Consider the following 20,428-nt stretch of genomic DNA (forward strand, 5'->3'; position numbering starts at 1 on the left):
CCTGCTGAAATCTCAGTCAAGAAAGAACATGTTTAGTACAGAAAACAAGATATGGGTGAAGTGGTGAAAACTAAAGAGAGATGTGACTGACCTAGAGCTCACTATCTGACCAGTGGGATGTGGGATGCTATGGGAACCAATGGTGTCCTTATTGTTTATGTAAGGGTCCCCAACACAACTTCAGCTTTGCAAGCCTCCCTAAATTATTTTGGTGTTTCTACAACAGACTACCCTCAGTCCCATAAGAAAGAAGCTGGGGGATACTGCAAGACCAAGAGAGTCTCCAAAACCAGCCAGTGGGGTTGGATATTGATTAATCAGCAAATGGTTCCACATGAAGAAAGAACCATCCTGGCTACAGTTCATTGAGGTTCAGCAAGAGTGAAAACAAGCTTCATCTCTCTTGTCCAGCTTGTGCTGGGGTGGTAGGGCTGGAAGGAAAACAGAGGGATTCACCCGTGTTAATGGGAATGGAATTCTCTCTGCAAGGCTGAGACAAGCTATACCCAAACAGGCAAGAAAGTCATGGGGCTATTAGCTTCAGTGGACCTTAGGTCACCAGAAAAGTAGAACTCCCCAAACTGGGTGAAATCTTAATTTCCCTTTTCATTTAGCATTAGGAGTCTGGCCTTCAGTGAATGGCTGCATGTTCAGCCTTTGCAAAAAAAATACAGACAACTGGAAGTGCGTCTAATGCCATGCAGATGTTTTTAATTTTTAAATGATCTTTCATACTAGGAGGGTAAAACTGTGTAATCCTTATGTTTTGTATGTTATTGTGCCAGCCTTTCACAGTGAGAAGCTAAATATTTTTGTTATCTTAGTAGTTCATATATGCTGTTTTTGGTTAGCTGGCAAAGTGAAATGTCTGATGTCTCTCACCTCTGATGTCTGCATTTAGATGCAGGATGAAGTGAAATGAACCCTATAAACCAAACACTGAATTCCTTTCTGTGCTTTTATTAGCTTTTACTTGGCAAATTCTAGTGGCTTTTGTATAGAGAACATAACATAAAAATTGTGGATGTTTATAGAAGGCACAGCATAAGTTAATAAATACAGTATACATGTTACGAGAATGGATGCTCTTTCATTAAGTACAGAAGCTACATATGGTGCTGATAGCAAGTGCCATATGTTTGTAGGAGAGGCTACATTTGTACAGTGCCTTTTTCTGAGACCTGCTAATCTGTGAAAAATAACAATTCTGTTCAATACTGCTGTTTGTGGCCCCTTGGTTTTTTCTTTTAACTTATATTAAATGTACCCCTTTGGAACTGACTTGAACGCATAGGTCTGCACTGCACTTCAAGACCACTTAATCCTAACAGTGCCCATCTGGAAGCTCCAACATGCCGCTTACTCTAATAATGGTGCTATAAAATTAGACCGTTGCTGAAGTGAGTCTTCTGGTACTCCAAATCCTGAGTGGCTGGCTCCCCAGTGACACAGCTTCCAAAGGGAAGTACTCATCACCAGTGTTGTGTATGGCCTGCTGGCCATGAGGCTCTCAAAAGAGACCTAAGCTTTAAATCTGGGCTCTCAGGCTGGGAAGAGATGGGAATCCAGGTGTTCCACCTTTCTGTTGCCCTAACCACCAGAGCATGGCACAGCACGTACAGACAACATCTCTGCTAGATGGTGCTGTAGGGTGCTGCTGCTGCTACTTTCAAAGAACAGAAGTAGGCACTTAGCTCAGGAGACGGTTCTGGGCTATGTATGGAAACAACTACCTTATGCCTTGTCTCAGAATTTTGGAAGGGGATGGAACTTTGAATATACTCGGTGGTAAGCTTTCCTCTGGCTATGTGGCTATGCTCTCAATGATTCTTGTGAGGTTTCTCATCCTCCATTGTACTTCTGAGGCTTGCTTCTGTATGCCTTTGGGGCCTATGTGTCTGCCTCCGCATTTCAGGTTCCCTTTTGGGACCAACTTTCTAAAAATGTGTGCTTCAAAATGCCTATCTTTGGGGTGCTCAAGCCCTTGCTGGGATCTAACATGCAACCTAAACGTACTTAGTTAGAGACCTGATTAGATAGCAAATATTCCTCATATGGTCACCACTTCCAGGATTTTCCCTGGCTTTTAAATCTAAAGATGTTGGAATAACCAGGTCTCTCTCTGAGTGTACCATGCATAAATAATACACAGCTGGTAGCAGTTCTTGCATTTTTAAATGAGTATTTTTATTTGTTCATTGAAAAATAGCATTTGGAAACAGTTGTGTAAGTAATTTGGTTGGGCAGGCTTTTTGGTAATAGGCAGTAGAGAGTTAATTCTGAGTGTTGTCAGCTGCTTTCAGTTTTGAACATGTTTCAGATTCAGAAGACAGCCATATAGAAAAGATTGTTATGTTAATGTGACAGCAATCACAGACACTGCTATTGAAAACTCACTGTTGCTCTCCCCTCCAAAATTAACATCATAACCTTATGTCAGTGACTCACTATTATCCTAATACCTGTTTTTGGATTCTGTCCAGTCCCATTAGATATCCCTGTGTTGATTGCTCTGTTACTGGTGAATGTTAATTGCCTCCAAATCTCAGTGGAGTTCAAAAGCTTGGGGAAAAAGTACTGACTGGTAAAGCTGCTAGTTTTATTAACAGGCAAGTAAATAATAAATCTGTTGAGAGATTTGAGTGAAGTGCCTGAGACATGAAATATAAACAGCTGATCTCATCTCTGTCATGTCTGTCATATGTTGGTAATGAGATAGCAGAGTAAGCCGTACTGACTTGGCACATTTATCAGTAGTGCCTGTCTGCGATCATTGTACTTTAAGAGGCAGTCAGGCTCCATGTCCTTCCTGTTTAGATTCCCATCTGCTTGACATTAAATGATGCCCTTTATTACCTTTTGAGGGGCTTTTTAGTGTTAGTGGGATTATTTAATTGAAATGATGATGTCAAAATATGATTATAGCAAGGCTTGTCCCATGTCATTTAATGTTTTTCTTCCTCCTGGCAGTGCACATTTATAATTTTTAATAGAGAAACTGCTATTTTGCTTTGCTTTAAGGGAGAGCTGAGATCTTTATTACTTGTGTGCTTTCTTCGATTTGTTGTAATCACAGAGTTTTAAACAAAATTCCTACATGCAACCCCTTTTCCACACCAGAAATCTCTAGATGGAAAATCCCCGTTGTAATCCCATTGTGGGTTTGCTTCTTGTAACATATTTTCTGGTTTATATACCTCTTTTAGTAGGTTTTAGTTTGTAAAAGTGTTGGTAGCACTTACAAACCTGAAGTAAGTGATGTAAAGAATATAGTGTAATCACATGCTGCAGAATAATTACATATTTTATGTCACTGGTTTTCAGTTGGTTGATAATATTTAATCTCCTAGTAGAGATCTGTGATGACTCATTTTAGACACTGACCCTCTAACTTCATTTCGAGAATGAAATATTTCCTAATCCTGTAATGTCTGTCTATACCATCATGTCATGTAGATAAAGAAAAGCAACTCCAGGAACCCACTGCTAGACTGCTTAACAAAAATAAATGTCAGCAGGTAAATTGCTTGCTGAAGGCTAAGCTGAAGTCAGATGTGAGCTGAACAGGTGTTATGGCTGTTTCCAATCTGTAGTAGAGCAGGTGAAGTGAAGCTGCTAGTTTTGTTATTTTAAGTGATTGTTAGGCTCACATAATGAAACACATACCCCATCTTAACTTGAATTACATTGATTTAATAGGCATAACGTGTCCAGATTAATACTGGTTCCTTAAGCAGTATAAAAGTGATTCAGTAACCATGCCAGTGGTGAACACATGAACAAAAGCCAAGCATTTCATTGTGAGACTTACTCCAGAGAATCCAAACCAGAACCAAGAAGGTCAGAGAGAGAGAAACAGAATAATTAATAGTGTTTTTCTTTTTGTGGAAATGAGTTTCATAGGCAAGTAATGTTTATTATTAAAATACTCATGATTACTTGAACTGTGTCTGTGTTTTAACCAAGTGTAGTAAAAAATGCATATAGGAAATGAGCATAGTGCCAAGCACGGTGTGTTTGGGAGGTCCCTGAAGTAAAGATGTTGGATGATTGAAATAAGCTGCTTTAGCTACACTGAAGCACGTAAATAGCTGCCAGGATTTCACAGCTTCTGAGCATTAAGAATGTCCCATTCAATTCCATGCTGAAAGTGTTGGTTGCAATATTCTCTGGTTGGTGTCTCTTAATGTGAAGATACGCTTTTCCCATCGAGCGCTGTTTCACTGTGTCCCTCCACTTCTGTTCATGTTTATGAAGAATTTCAACAAAATGAATGACTATGTGTTATACTTTATAAACAATTCTACATTTCATTTTTCAGTTTTAGAGTCCATGATAGCACAGACTGTACGCCAAGGCACAAACCCCCAGAATTAATAAAGGATTATTTACTGTCTATTTTGTTTTACCAAATTAGCATTTTGCTTTGTATACATATAAATACATAAACGTTTATTATTAACTCTTTTTTTCTGTAGTTGTCCTGTAGCATGTGCTTATCCCAGAAATCAGTTGCCTACAGTGGGGCTGTATATGTTTTACTGTAGGTTTTTTGTGTCACAGTTTTAGTTCCCATTTTCTGTCCTGGATTCAAACAGCCTTAACATCCCTGTCTTTCCCTGCACCTTGCTACTGAAAGTTTCCTGGCTGAAATGAATTTCCCATTTCTGTTGTGACTGTGCTGGCCAAAGGAGAAAGTGGTGTGTCTCTGTGTGTGCAGCAGGTAGGGTAACAAGGAGTTACTGCCTATTTCAGCCTGCATTCCCTCGTCATCTCTGCTGATAGGTGTTAGCTCAAACCTTGGAGTGGAAAAGCCTGCCCCAGGCTGGAGGAGAGGAAGGTGGCGTGTGCTACGTGGCTGCCATTAGGACACGGAGATGTAATGCAAGCTTGGTCAGTAGGAGTACACAGTTTGTCTTTCATGTTTGGAAATTCTGTAATTTCTGCCGAGTGCACTGCATTCTGCAGTGCTATGAGCACTTGACTTAGTTCTACAGATGAAACAAAGCCCCAGGTGCGGTAGTTCGGTGCAGGTCAAATTCATCTTAGATGTAAACATCACCTTGTATTTGCATAAATTATAAGAGTTTATGCTGGGGATTAATTTGGCCCAGTGACTCTGTTAAGATGAAATTCTTTGTGTGCTTGTGGATTACGGTGTCAAGAGAGGCGATCACTGCTGCTGGAGAGTGTCTACAAGAAATAGGCCAAAAATATAATAATTTCCATAGCTCAGAAAAAAATCCCATAGAATAATAAAAAGCAATCAGCTGTTGGAAAGAATGAATTTTGTGCTCCTAATTTGCAGAAATCCCAGCAGTTGCTACTGTGCCCAACCACTCACTAATACAATAAAATATAATTACATAATTAAATACAATACAGGATTTCCATAATAGGGAACTTTATTTACCTGTCACAATATGTGAGTTGTTGCAGTTGGAGCTCATAGTTCACCACTGTAACTATTACTAGATGCTAACATATTGTATACCAGGCAGGATTCTCCTACAGAGGTACTTCCCAGTCTGGGCAAAAATTGTTTGCTGTAGACAATGGAAGCTATATAGGCGGTTGCCTAAGATGCACCTTTTGGATGGAGAGGTATCTTACTAACCATGTTTTACCTTGCTAACTGTCTTCCATTGCTGCTTGTCTGAGCTGATGAAATCTCTCTTACCAAGGCTGGGACTGGCTGGAGGTTTTGATTCAAACAAATGAGTGACTTGCTGGGGTAGAAATTTTCTTAGAACCTGATACCTATTGGTGATGCTAGTGGAAACTTGAATAATTAGAGTTGCAGAAATAGGCACTTAAACTTTGGTACAGTAGAGTTTCTGTTTAGGTGACTGCTGTCTGTGGTAATACAGAAACATTAATTCCAGTTTTATTGTTATATTTCCATTTGGATAGTAATTTTTGTGAATTTCTGCAGTATACTAGATTGGTTTGTAGCTAGCAGAAAGAATAGGAGAACATCTGGATCCAGTGCTGAGCAGTAAAGGTAAAAATGGAGGTGTGATCTCGGAGCTTCTAGAATTTTAATGGCTGAAGCATTCTTGGTGTTTATATATTTGAGGACAGACAGAAGGAATTAGCTGGCCTTTAGGATGGTTGGGTGGGTTGTTGTTTTGTTTTTGTTTTTGGTTTTTTTTGTACAAGATACTTCCATTAGGGAAAAGAGATTGGAATTTAGATTTTGGAGGAAAGCAATTAAGCCATCTGAACTGTAATACAATGTCCAAGTAATCAGGTAGGTAGCATCAATGTGACAATATTGGTAATTTTGCGTTCAACCAGATACAGGCGCACATATGAAGGCAAATGTGAAGTGCTAAGTCAAGATAAAAGAGCCATTTTGCTTATCTGCAGCATAGGTGACAGTAATGGATGTGTTTGATTTTGCTCTCAGTTTCCCTTCCAGTCCCTTTGTTTTACCTAAGCTTCTGCCCTTGCCCCCTTTCCACTCTAATCTGTTTGCCTTTGTTTATTGCAGTTCATCAGTGGCCTAGTCCTCATCACATTAAATTCAATGGTAAAGCTGTTACTGACCTCAGGGAGGCAGGAAAAATCCAAGGTCTACAATTCCTTGCTTATCCTAATCAGTCAGATCACAGAATGGTTTGAATTGGAAGAGACCTTAGAGATTATCTAGTTCCAACCCCTCTACTTATGAAGAAGACAGGCTGAGAGAGTTGGGGCTGTTCAGCCTGGAGAAGAGAAGGCTCCAGGGAGACCTCATGGTGGCCCTCCTGTACCTGAAGGGGCCTGCAGGAAAGCTGGGGAGGGGATTTTTACAAGGGCTTGTGGCAATAGGATGAAGGGTAATGGTTTTAAGCTGAAGTGGTGTAGATTTAGATAGGATATTAGGAAGAAGTTTCTTGACAATAAGGCTGGTGAGACGCTGGAACAGGTTGCCGAGAGTTGTGGCTGCCCCCTCTCTGGAAATGTTCAAGGCCAGGTTGGATAGGGCTTTGAATAATCTGGTCTAGTGGAAGGTGTTCCTGCCCATGGCAGTGGAGTTGGAACATGATGGTCTCTAAGGCCATTACTTCGGTGTTCCTTAGAATTCATGAAAACACAGCATAGTTTTAGTTTACCTGCTGACACATGAACCTTCAAGCAGAAGGTTGTATGATGAGTTTCTCCCTAGCTGAGCAGTTGCCTTGCTTGTATTTTAGCTTTTCTGAACCTAAGAGTTTGAAGAACTGCAAAGACTTAAGGGTTGGCATGTTCGGTTTGTGAGATACAGAATCTACTGACCTCAATAATCTGTGTAGATGTGTGTGTAGAGTGTTTTCATAGTCATAATCTTGAATAGTACAAATTTAATTAAGATGAGAGATTCCGTATTTCATTTATATGTAAAATTAAAAGAAAATATGCAGAAGCTAATCCTGTTCCAAGACTGACTCAAAATATTTCTGAGTGAAAATGTTTGTAACTTAAAAGGCTTATTAAAATTCCTTTTTCTACACATTTTAGTAGTAATTTGGTTTAAAAATTGCAAGACTGTAGTTTCGTTTGACTGAGAGAAGAATTATGAGACTGTGGACAGACTAACCGCACTTTTCACAATCTTAAAATCCATTATAAATCAGAAAAGGAGGGAAAAAGTACACATGCCATAACAATAATTTATTTGATGGTGCCATTGAATATACATACAACTCACAGATTATGTGTTTCTAGTATACTAAAAATAAGAAGGCTAAGCACAGGAACATTAATATGAGGATGCAATGCTAAAGAGGAGAGAAGTTTTTGAAATTATAATCAGGCTGCCAGAGCACCATATTATACTGGCTCCTGTTTATGCAGCCTCCTGCACCAGCAGCAAAAAACCTCCAAATATAGATATCATATATCTTTATCTTCTTTCATGTTGTTATTAGAAAGATTCCCCCAAATTTCAGAAATGTTTATTGAGCTATAGCTTTCTGGAGTCCAGTGTCAGAAAAGCTGTGCTTCAGCGTAGATTAGAAAATGTGTGGTGGCTTGGCTGTTTCCTGCTGGTTCAGTTTGGTGGGGCTGGGGAGTGAGTGATAGTATGATTGCCACTTGTCAAATCTGAAGAGTGAAAATATGGCTATTATCCTGCCCTCTGTAGTCCCCAAAGGTCGTTGAAATCCCAGTGGTCACTGCTGGCATTTATTTTGGGAAAAAGACTTTGCATCGGGGTTTAGAAATACAGCTGTGATACTCAGAGAGTGTATAGGCAGTATAGGTTTCAGGTGTATGGGAACATGAGGTTTTGCTTTTTTTATGTCCTTATTAAGTGGATTTATAAGATTTGTTTGAACTTTTCTTTTGGCTGTCAGTTATAGTGTATGCCTTCCAATAATACGCTTCTTGTTGCAGTCCTTTATTCCAGCAAAACTCATTCTGAAATATTAATCTTACCCATAACAGCAATATTGCTAAGAGTACGATGAGGTTTTCTCTGAATTAGTTGCTCAGGGTGAGGCACGAAGTCTGGACAAGGTACAGGTTTATCTGGCTTCTTTATCTGTATTTACAAATTCTGTTTAATAGGAGCAATAACAAGTAGCAGCCAAAAGATAGTTGTGCTCGTAGTTCAGTTGACATCAGTTGTCCTGAAGGACGGACTGCACTAAGTAATACTGGTCTGTACTCTAGCTGCTCAGAAATGCATTGTTGTGTGTTATTCCCTAATTGGTGAACTGTAATTGCCTATATTGAGAACTGATCTTAAAAATTAATCTGTGCTGGAGTCAGGAAGATTAATTGGGGCAATCACCATCCCATGGATTTCTAGTAAAGTGACACCCCCTTAAAATGGTTTGCTGGGAGTGCAGGGCAGCCTGCAGTGGCAGGTGGACAGCACATGTGCTGCCTCTGCTCGCACCTTCACGGAGCCCGTTGGGCACAGGATTTCAGAGGGATTGTGGCTGACAAAAGGCACAGAAGTTTTGAATTATACTGTTTTAGGCAAAATCTGTGGTTGCATTGATGTGGGGCTATGGCTTGTGTCCCTTTCAGATTTGCTTGCACCACATTTTTTGACTTGAGGGTAGTTCTGTTGGCTGGCTTATAGTGCACGAGGCTGAGACCCAGCCAGGCTTCCACCAGCTGCGTGCGTGGAGTGTGCTCATGGTGAGCTGCTGAGCACCTGGAGTGCTTCAAGTTGACAAACACTGCCCCTAAAACACCTCTTTCTGTGTTGGGTTGAGTGCCTTTTGATGTGTTGAAGTTGGCTGAACATGTTTCTCCAGATGCCTGATGGCCTGAGTAGTGTAAGTGGTGTGGACAGTGGTGCATCCCCCTCTTAATCTGTGCTGTGACTGGCTGCTGTTTCCCACTGGAATTCCCACTGGAATTCCCACTGGAATGGGAAGGTCACAGTTAAAACTTGGATGTAAAACAGAATTTTTGAAGATGCACTGAAAATTGTATATAGATGGAAGGCCACCTTTACATAATTTGAAATCGAGCCTTATTATGTGCTTCCACTACAGCAACTGAACCATGGAGTTGGAAAGCTAAAAGATGTTGGATCATGTGGCATCGGAAGGAGATGGACTTGGTGTACTGTAGTGAAATGTCATGTTCCAGAAGGCCCTGAAATTAATAGTCTGTGTGTCACACCACACTCCATTCTCTGTTCACATGGTGCAAGTCCTATTTACGTGATCTATCCTGAAGTAAGAGGGCTGTTTGCTTTATTTATGAGGATAGTGTTGCCACCACAGCATAGGGAGAGCATAATTTGATCACCTCAGTGTGCGTTCACTACCTGCTCCTCAGCAGTGAAGACTCTTAACTGACATACTGAGCTGACCATGGGAAGACTTGGAACAGCCTCTTGTTCTGGCTTGGGGGCTGCTTAACACGTAATGTGATCCAGCAGTGGAACTTTATAAGGTTTCTGTTTCTAACTTTAACTGTTTTTCATTCTTTAGAAGAACTTTGGCCTGGCTTCAGATGTGTCAGGATGTAACTGAGTATCAGGAAGTGAGGGATAGTCTTGGCCTGGCTGTGGAAAGTGAGAGACATGGGAATGGCTAGCAGAGATGCTGCTTGGCGTTACGGGAGCAGTTAGCGTTCCCAGTGCTGTATCTTAGTGCACGGGACCCATTGTCAAACCTGTTGCTAGACAGACATATCGCCTCCACTGTCCCTTCATGGGAACTTCTGCTTGGTACAGGAATTCAGTGAGGGATACGGGCAAAATCTATGTTTGACAAAATGCTGCAGTTTTCTGGCACTGTCTTGTCTTCTGTTTGTTGAGTGTCTGCTTGTTCTCCTTGAAGTGCATGAGTGATTGGAAGTTACTGAAGAGAAAAGTTTGCATGTAGATCCATGATGGTAGTCCCTGGAAGGACCACTGTGACCATTTGATTTGATCCATAACTATAACACTGCTTGAGCTCACCAGAATCAGTTCATTGTTGCATGAGAACTTGTCTTCTAGGGAAAATGTCTGACATGACAGGCAGCATACGGCAGCCTGTGGGAATGACTCTAGCAGCTAATCACGAAATCTAGTCTGGCTTCAACCTCCTGCCATCAGATCTTCCCTTTTATTATTCTTGCAAAGGTAGTCTTTGCATCCCAGCAACAAATCACTGCTGGACAAAGCTACTGCACAGTGTGTGCCATGGGCATCGAGGAGAGCAGTGTGGATGGCTGGAATGAGCCTGGCCTGAACCCAAGTGACAGAAACCTTGGAATTTTGTGTTGCCTCTGTATGAACTTTGAATTTTGTGTTTTGTTATCTCTGTACAGATTTCTGACTTAGGTCTACGTTTAGCTGTTGAAAGAGACATCTTGGAATACAGTCCTGTTGGGACATGTGCAAATACCTTTGGCTTTAACGTAAATTCTGGGTTAAGTGTACATTCTATGATAGGGTCAGAAGCAATATTTCTCAATTACCATTCATTTGTTCTTATGAAGGAAAAGCTAATTTCATTTCCGTGGAAAAGTAAGACAGTTAGTTTTCCAGGTTTATGTCAGACCTAAATCAAAACTTCAATACTGTTCTTGGTGCAAAGAGTAAAAATTGTATGGGAACAGTCTGTGTTTGGAGCTGTTCTGCTTCACAGGAACAACAGAGGCTACAGAACATAGTTCCATAACTCAGTGTCTGTCCTCTTAGTTGTCACACAGTTTGTTCCACGCAGGGACACATTGGCTGGGAACAGTACCCGGGGATCACGAAAAGCAAATTTTGGGGTTTGCCCATCCTGACTAGTTGACGTGGGTTCCTGACCCTGTGCAGAGGCAGTGATGTTACAACTGCAGCTCATCGCTGCCGGGTGCATCCTCAGGGGTTCCACCAGCCAATGGAGCTCTGAGGAGGGATAGCCCAGAGAGAACCTCCCTGCCCAATTTCAGTCTGGTAGAGTAGACAGGAAAATGAACTAAGTAAGTGACTGTGGAAAGGCAGAGCCATAGGTTACAGACCAATTCAGTAAGAAAATGTTGTGATCAAGGGTCCACACTCAAGAAGCCTTCCCTGGGTCCATTTCATTTTGCTCATCTGAGAGAAAGAAGGGCATCCCAACTGCTCTCAATTGCTATATGGAATGTAGGATGAAAGACAATCCTGAAAGTGCCTTGCTGCTACGTTATTAAGGATATTGTATCTAATGAGGCCTTGTACTTGCAAGACCTTGAAATGCACCACTGCCTTGCTTTCTGACTGCCAATGCAAGGTAGGGAGGTCTGCATTATCCAGGTTTTCATTTTTCCTTTTGTTCTTGTTATAAAGGCACCAAAAGGAGAGCTCTGTGTATCTGTAGCTCATTTTTTTAGACCAAGTCAGCTTAATCAGCTACATGGGCTTCCATAAACTCTTAAGGTCGTGGTACAAGTTGTGTAATCAACCATGACAAGATTATCGCTTGTCTTGAGGTGTATTTAGATTGACTTTTTAGGCAACTTGGATGTTAAGTATTGAGTTTTTTCTGACTTGTATTGTCAGGAGAAAAATTTATCTTGAACAACTGCTCAAAATGAAACTGTATCATCCATTGAAATTAAAATTATCATTTCTGAATCAAAGTGACTTTTAAGGCTTGCTCCTGGCACCGTAGTAAGAGATTGGTGCATTTCTCCCATGAACAGCACTTTTCTATTAGGAAATAGTATCATGTAGTGTATACTTAACCCTTTATAGACCCTTCTGGGTGTCTCACAACTCATATAATTCCACTATTAAGACTTTGGCATAGAATGTTTTGATCCATATACATAATATACATGTATCATTCTTGCTCCTACTTTCCTCTGCTGAAAGATTTTTTAGAATGGAAGTGTTATGCCACTGGCTATTTATAAAACAAAGAGAGCTTGCTGGTGTCCTAAAATTGATGGATCACTCAGTTTGGAGTCTTTAATTGATGAGTACAAAATTGTGTTTTTTACCAGATTTTGATGATACTAGCAAATATATGTAAATAGTGTATAAAATTTATCAGCTGCTGTTCGATAAAAAAGCATCATGTTTACCTCAGCCTTGTAGCTACTTTGCCCTCCTACAGGGGTTATTTTAATTAGCAGCATGAATTTTGGACAGTTTAATTTATTCTGTGATTGTGTAAAAATACACTTTGGGAAGGTTTTATTTATAAACTGCCCAGGTACTTAGCAATTTCAGCAGCATCTGTAAAAGCAGGGTGTCTCATAACATGCAACTTTTAGCTCTTCTTTTTGCTCTTCTTTAAACTCACCAACAGCATAGTTTCTGGGTATCTTATTTTCTTGCAGCTCTTTGCTGGTGACAGCAGTGTGAGGCAAACTGAGGATCAGATAATTAAATGAAAAAACAAACACATTTACTCAATTGTCTCCTCAGAGGGATTCTTCTGTGTATAACAATAATAATCATGACATATATTTCAGTGGTGACTTCTATTCCAACAGACCACTGTAGAGTTTACAGAGTCCAGGATCTGCTCATTGGACTTGCTTATCTGCTGATGGAAGTCATGGCAGAGTTTCTGCAGACTTCAGTATTTGTAGCAATGAGTGGTAAACGCAGCTCCAGTTCTGGGCCTTTCTGTGTTACGCTGCTGTTCCGCAGAGCTGATAGCATGTGATGTCTTGCAGTCAAGCCCAGATAAGCTCAGTCCTTATATGCCTGCATAACTACCTATCAGTGAGATTCTTGAATTAGAAATGTGAACAAGTGTTTGAGTATTTAGACTGACACAGACGTGGTTTTTTTCTGTAATCAAACCAAGTCCCTTCCTGTGTTTGAAACACCGCAAGTGTCATTGTGTTAGTGACTGGGTTTAAACTAGGAAATTTATGTAGTATTTTCCTGGGATCTAGTTATACTATGCACATTTAACTCATAAAGTTTATTTAGTTTTGTTTGTACTGTGAGTGGAAAGAACACCATATTTGGATGGTACTGACTATCTGTAAAGTGGTTACCAAGTTGTGAATGCAAGAAGCTGATGGATTAGGTACTCAGGCTCATATAGCACACATAAGACTGTATTCTAGCAATCTTGCTTATGCAAAGGTCTTGCTGATCTGTATGAAGCTGTCTGAGGAAAGACAAGATAAATGAGTTGAAAAAATTCAGGAAACGGAGCAACCTATGACGTTCAGATCTCTGTCCAGTGAATGTCAGCATTCCTGATGGAGAGACAGAAACTTCTGACAGGGAGCATTTGGTAGATGTCTGGAAAGCAAGATTTTGGGTTTGAGAATGTTCTTCGCAAGAGTTCAAGTGGAATGTTTTACAAACTGGTACAGCCATTAAACAATTAAACTAATCAAGTGTTCTATCACCATAATTTCCTGACAGAACATTGCATGCCTATCGTGACACTTTCAAAAGGACATATCAAAAAGTTACAGAGAATAAGAAACTACCTTTGCATTTCCTAGTTTTCAAAATCACAAAGACCTAATCCAGAATTAATGTGATGTAAGTATATGAACAACCTTTTCTGGATGGGGTCTCATAGTAAGTGGGCTGCAATGGATTATTTATGTCAGTTATCCTCATTTTCTATCTGTCTTGCTCTTCTCGCAAGTTAGGACTATGGTATATTAATAAATGAGGTATTTGGATGTTTATTTAAACATTGAAGTCTCTTTTAAAAAACAGGCTATTTTTCTCATAAAAGCTACATAGCACGGACAATGCTGTGGTTCCTACTCTTAGAAAGGAGTAATTATTTTCAACTACTCTTATAATATGTTTGCTTGCTAAATGCATAAATCTAATAATGCAACAATACAATGCTACAATGAGCTACATGAATAGGAAAAAGATAGAATTTAAATGCTTTTGGCACCCGACATACATTTCTCACAGAATATCTATAATTTCCTGTATTAGAGCTAGCTGTATCCTTTAATGAATGCAGCTGGAAGGAAGAGTAAAGGATGTTATGAGATTCAGGTATTTAGTACTTAATCTACTAGGTACCATTTTGCTTGTTATTTTTGGTCAGTTTATCCTTTTAGTGAGGAGAAAATGGAGGCAAAGGATGGCCAATTATGTTTGGAAATTAAGACTTAATAATACAGAGTTAAAATCAGTGTCCCTGCCCATTGTTGTTGGAAGTGTATTTCAAATGTCTTAGTATCATTTCATGCATTTTGAATCTGTGTTTGTAAATGCTAATGTGTGCTTGCCTGGCTCACTCTGCATTTACAGAAAAGCAGTAGATGATGTTGTAGCTTGCTGCCGTTTCTTTGACCTAAGCGTCAGCCATGAAAGTTTAATATAATCTCTAGTGTACCCAGCAGTCATACAGATGTGCATGAGTTGCCATTTCTGCAAGGATCCTTTCAGCACTGACTTGGGGTTTTCTTATTCCAGACATAGGCTTGGTTTACTGTAGCAGCATCAATGATAAAATAAGAAGCACAATATCCTCAGAAACACCACTGAAACAATTTTAGAGAGCACTGGGAAAATGCAGTATTTTAAAGCTAAATCTGATGCTGAAGCTGGCCGAACAGTGAAAGTCAGAATAGGTGGTTCTGGGAATGGTGTTAAGGTACTTGGAGAAGAAATTCAGCTGTTTGGTAAATGCATTTGTTCTGGATTGGTCTTTTTTAAAGCTGTGTGTGATAAGGGGAAGTTATCTAGTTGTCTGCTACATAACAGTGTGATCTGTGCAAGAGCACAAGCTCCTTGCTTCCCAGAGGGTGTCCAGCACATGGGCTGCTCCTCTCTAACCTGAGCCGCTGTTCGAAACGAGCCGCTTGCTTATTCCACGTCTGCTGTAGCCGAAGGGAAGCTAGTGGAGAGCAAGTTAGAGGAGCTGGCTGCTGACAGAGATGAGGCTTGACAAGGTAGAAATGTTTAGTGTAGACATATCAAAGCAATGCACATAATCTCCTTCTGAGAAAACTGCTGTGTTTCATATATCTGTATTTCACAGCTTCCTACAATTGGAATTGTCCCTCACTCATTCTTAACCTGTGTTCCTAAAGTTAAAAACCTGAGTCCTGTGGAAAAGCTTTTCAGGAAAGTCATAATACTTTTTAAATTATTCTGCTTTTCTTGTGACATTGGCTGTCCTTCAGGTGTGGAGGTCATGTCAGTCCTCTGGCCCAATCCAGAGAAATTACTCACGTATTCAATACCCTTTTGTGTTGACCAGTTCCATGTAAGCTGTCAAATGATTCTGCCTCACTTTTGCCCTTAGTTTGATTTAATTAGCTACAAGTCTGCATACAATTCAGGCCAGCTAGTCTCTCAGTGTTAAGTTTGAGTTCCTCTTTTTGGCTTACTCTCTACTTCTTCTGTGATTGAAGCTGTGGAATCTTGTAATTCATTTTGTTCCACTGTTATTGATTTGGTGGCAACAGTCCAAATGTTGAAAAATATTTCCAGGTTGTTGTTGCCCTTGATTTCCAAAGACATTGGATACAATGAAGCGTGTGGATCAGCAATTGACGTATCCATAGTGTCACCAAGGTTTGAGGCTGCATTTTCAGTTGTAAAAGTAGTTTATTGTTAATTAGAGAGACTTCCAAGGGCATCATGATCTCCTGATAGTCTGTGAAGAGTACCTCCAGTAGACTCTACTCTGGGAGGGGCTGCCCAGACCAGCATTTTTATAAAACCTCACTTGATTACCTGCTGAAGAAGAGCTGTTAGAGTATCCAAGTGACAGTTATGAATAAGATTAATATAAAATCTTAAATTCCGTTATTTTATAAGTGGATCTTGCTTTTTGATTCTTGTAAAAGAAAAAATCCAAACCCAAGTGCTTCACCGAATCTTAACAGACCTACATATCAGTCCTTTGTAGCCACTGTATGAAATAAGAGTATTGGTGTTTCAGTGACAACCCACAATTTAAGTGTCTTTCCGTAGTTAATTTGACTGTTATGTTTGCCTTTCTTTGAGTTGTTTTTGGATGGCATGCAGTATAACTAACTAGTGACAGGTTGTGGAATTGGATCCCATTGTGTATTTTCTTTTACTGAATACCTGCTGTCTTATTAACATGTTATAAGGTTGCATCTAGAAAACCCAGTGACTTATGTTTACAGCCAAATACTTCTTTCACTCTCCTGTTAGATGTCTCAAATGTCCGAGACAGTGACTTTCTGGGAGCCCTCTACTGAGTTACATAAGAATGCAATGGGGTGGAGAAGCAGTCCATCTTCTTTAGTGTCTGGATTATATTTCCACAGTGCATGCTTTGATGACCAGTCTGAATTAGTGTAAAACTACACAATTCTCCACTTTAGACATCTGATCTTTTTTTAATTTGTAGCACTTCCTTTCTTTATTAAAAAAAATGTGTTGGTATTTGCTTGTCTACGCTTGTAGGTAAAAATTTATTTATGAAGATGAAGTCTTTTTCTTGTGTCTTCTGCCAGTGCCGCTTTGTTATAATGAAATGACCAATTGTAAATAGAATTGACTTAGAGTGTGACTCAGTTGTTGGTATTTTGTTAATAATCGTGTGAGCTGTCCCTCATCAGATAGTGTGAATGATAATTCTGAGTTGTTATGAATGCCAGGTAACTTCGTGAAGATTACTGTCTCAATTCATCAAATATGTTTTGTCGTACAATAGTCATTTTGACCTGCTGTATGATGAGATGTATTTTTGTTAACTAACCTTGCTGTCTGTTGCACAGACATGAGTGTCTTTAAAATCAATACAAGCTTTGGACAGCTTGTCCTGCATTGTGCCTGCAGATGCTTGTCCTGTTTATGTCATAAACTAGTGAAAACCCTTTATAGTTCTCCTATGACTTATTTTTTATGAATACCTTAGAGTATGAATAGCTTAGTGGTGAATTACACAGTTGAGGTGCTAACATGATCTAGCTTTGTGCAGAACATATTTGTCTGCTTCTTCTACCGTCACATTGCCTTATAGTTATGTGCTGAACTGACATGCTCTGCTGTTGAGTTGTCTGATTAAAAAAAGGAAAAGAAGAACACTGGATACTGACTCCCTTTCTTTTGTGGGAAGTTAGAGGTTATTATTATTTTTTTTCCTTGTTGTTGTTTTTTTTTTCCTGGAGGGAACTAAAAGAGAAAGTTTACAGATACAAGCAGGGGCTGAAACATTTTTGCTCTGAAAACATTTTGTCTGTTCATCAGAGCGGCCCTTTCTCTCCAAAGTGGAGAAATAAAGTATCGGCTTTTCAATTGTTGTAGCTGACACACCTTGCTCCCCACAGTCCTTCACACTGTCCTAGCAGGCTTGGACATGGGTGGTGGGGCATGCTTGGGCATGGGCAGCTGATAAATCTTTATGCCAAGAGGCAGGTAGAGCAGACTTCAGAGGTGTGTACCTAGTCTGGGAAGAGCTTGGTGCTAAAGGGCATGGGCCACCACTAGCCCCTGTTTAGGAGGGCAGCATTGTGAAGATGTGGTAGAGACTAGGAGTGGCTGAGGAAGTAATTGGATAATTGTTTAGGCTTTTCATTGTAACTTGGTGAGGATGCTCTGAAGTGCTGCATCCTTATGGTTCTGTGAAAAAACTTGTCCTTTGGGAAAGAGAAAATGAGTAGAGTGATGGACAGCACGGGGAAGAAAGTCTGATCTCTTGTACTTTCATGGTCATACACATTCATTAATACCTTTCTGCGGTGGTTTAAATGGGAACTGTCAGGTCTTAGTGGGTAACTTAGTTTTTAAGTAAATAGGGAACTGATAGTGACCCTTTACAACGTCTCCTCAGTTTCTGCTTCCATTTCTCATATCTTTCTCGCTCACAAGGCCCCATAAAGTCTCGTCTGTTTTCTCTCTTCTGGCTGTAAATGAAAAAACTAAGGATTTGTTGTGTCCCCATTGACACTGTGAGCATTAAGCAATAGTGAGCTTAAACTTTTTTTGTTACTGTCCACACTGAAAGAAGTAGTAGAGCTTTAAAGCAAAAGCAGGCCTTGAGACCTTGCATGGACTGACTTCAGTTGGTCTGGTTGGCTGTGAAAGCACATTTTTCATTTTAACTAAAATGCTGTTAGACTAAGACCACCAACTGGTAGCACGTGGTGGCTTTGTTTGTTGAAAAGACATGAAACATACTATTTTTACACAGATTGGCTGAAGATGTTAACATGAAGTAATAACATCTGACTGTCATTTTGTGTCTGTCTGAATAAATAACAGTTACTTCTGTTAAGGAAAGTGAATTTGCTGAATGGCCTGCTTATTGATTACAGCAGTTACTGAGGTTTTTATGTGCTCTATCTGCATGTTCTTATTTGAGTTATCAAAATATTCAAAGACTATTGGATAATTTTTTCTTTCCCAAAAAGCAAAGTATTTCTGTCTCTGGTTAGATTGACTGACACTGTTTCAAGATAAGTCACTGTGGGCCTAAGGGGAGCACTAGGTATGTATTTTTAATGGGGTCATAGAATTACAAGTCTATTAGGTGACAGTACAGGAATGGGATAAATCTCTGCTTGGTTCATCGTGAGGCCTACTGAGATAATTTCGGCATATGGAGGAACTCAGAAACTCTAATTCCAGCTGTCCTGTAAACTTGTGAGCACTTGGGACCATCAAAAGGTTTTTGGTTCAGTTTTGAATGCCAGTTAAAAGGTGGCAGAGACTGTGCCGGAACTGGGAGCCTGGGAAAGGTCCAGTCAGTGTTCTTCTGTAGTGAATGGTTTCAGTGTTTTTCTAAAAGGAATAATCAGAGTGGTGTAGACAGTGAGAGTTGAGCTAATGGGGGCAGGCAGGCTTTAGCTGACACTTCATAAATTTCGAAAAATCTGTTTCAGGTACTGGCTGAAATCTCTGGCCTGTGACTTGGGGTAAGGATTCTCTTTGCTGTGTTGTACGTGAAAAGCCTGATGGGGCCATGGAATCTGATTGATGTCATGATATGTTATTGCTCCCTTTGCAGATTCCATAGAAGTTCTGGACTGTTTTTTCAGACTGTATGCTCATGGTTTCTTACTTATTGCAATCATATGGTAGAAACAACTGTTGGGTTTTTTTTTTAGCAGTTTGTCTTACTCTGTCTTTTACTGGTAAACACCAGCTGTCACAGGTCTTTGTAGTACTTTACAGATACACCTACCTGGAACATTTTCTTTGCCTTTTTGTCTTGTACTGTAGAGCAGAATATGAAGCTTTTAAGTAATCCCTTCCTGGTTTTCAAGGTTGCTTATATTGTTTTATGGCTATAATGTCTGAAAATAACCAATAAGAGCATTCCTTTTAAAAGAAATCCAAATAAACTGAGTGCTGATATATCCAGGAAAAGGAGGGCATTGTTTTCAGCATTTTTGGCATAATTCTTTTGTGCTTTTCAGTTTGTTTTGATTCTGTCAGCTTCCATTCTAATGTTATATACTAATTTAAATAATGGAACTTGTACATAAATATACAGTCATGCAAGAATGACTAAAGATGATAAAATTGGAACAGTGATGCTAAGTGCAGCATTGCAATCAATAGGACTGCAATGGTAATAACACCAATATGTCTAGTTAAAGAGATGTAAATTGCTCTTAATCTGAAGGAAGGTTAAAACCACAGTGGAGCAAGGAAATAAGTAAGCTGCAGTGTGAGAGCTAGCAAATATGTCTGTGCCTGCTCAGGATATGTCTTGCTTCATAAAGAGCAACCTCTGGGGGCCTTAAAGGGATTCCTATAAAGTGAGCAGAAGCTCTAGAGAACAAAGAAGATGTCCTATGCAGCAGAAAAGCCCTGCTACTGACAAATATTAGAGAAAACTAGTAGGAGGATTTCTCAGGACTGATTCAAGTTAAGCTTGGAAATGATTTGCCTCTTTCTGGCACTTGAACTCCTGTGAGCTCAGTGTGGCAAATCACAAAGCACAGCAGTGGTTCTTGCAAGCAAAAAGTGTGGAAATCGGCACTGGATGGATCAGCCAAGACAGACCAGACAATTTGCTGTCTTCTCAGTTCCTTCTAAGACCTGTATCCTACAATATTCCCACAACAGACCATTCCTGTGCAAAAGTAACCCTGCACAAGC

General features: G+C 39.9%; 1 protein-coding gene across 1 annotated transcript in view; it reads left to right on the forward strand.

Annotated features, from left to right (window-relative positions):
- The window catches only part of PPARGC1A (PPARG coactivator 1 alpha), a 371,513-nt gene that overhangs the window by 105,851 nt on the left and 245,234 nt on the right, over positions 1–20,428 (forward strand). The gene's annotated exons all lie outside the window — the stretch shown is intronic.

The sequence above is a fragment of the Apus apus genome, chromosome 4 (genome assembly GCF_020740795.1).
Source record: "Apus apus isolate bApuApu2 chromosome 4, bApuApu2.pri.cur, whole genome shotgun sequence".
Lineage (NCBI taxonomy): Eukaryota > Metazoa > Chordata > Aves > Apodiformes > Apodidae > Apus > Apus apus.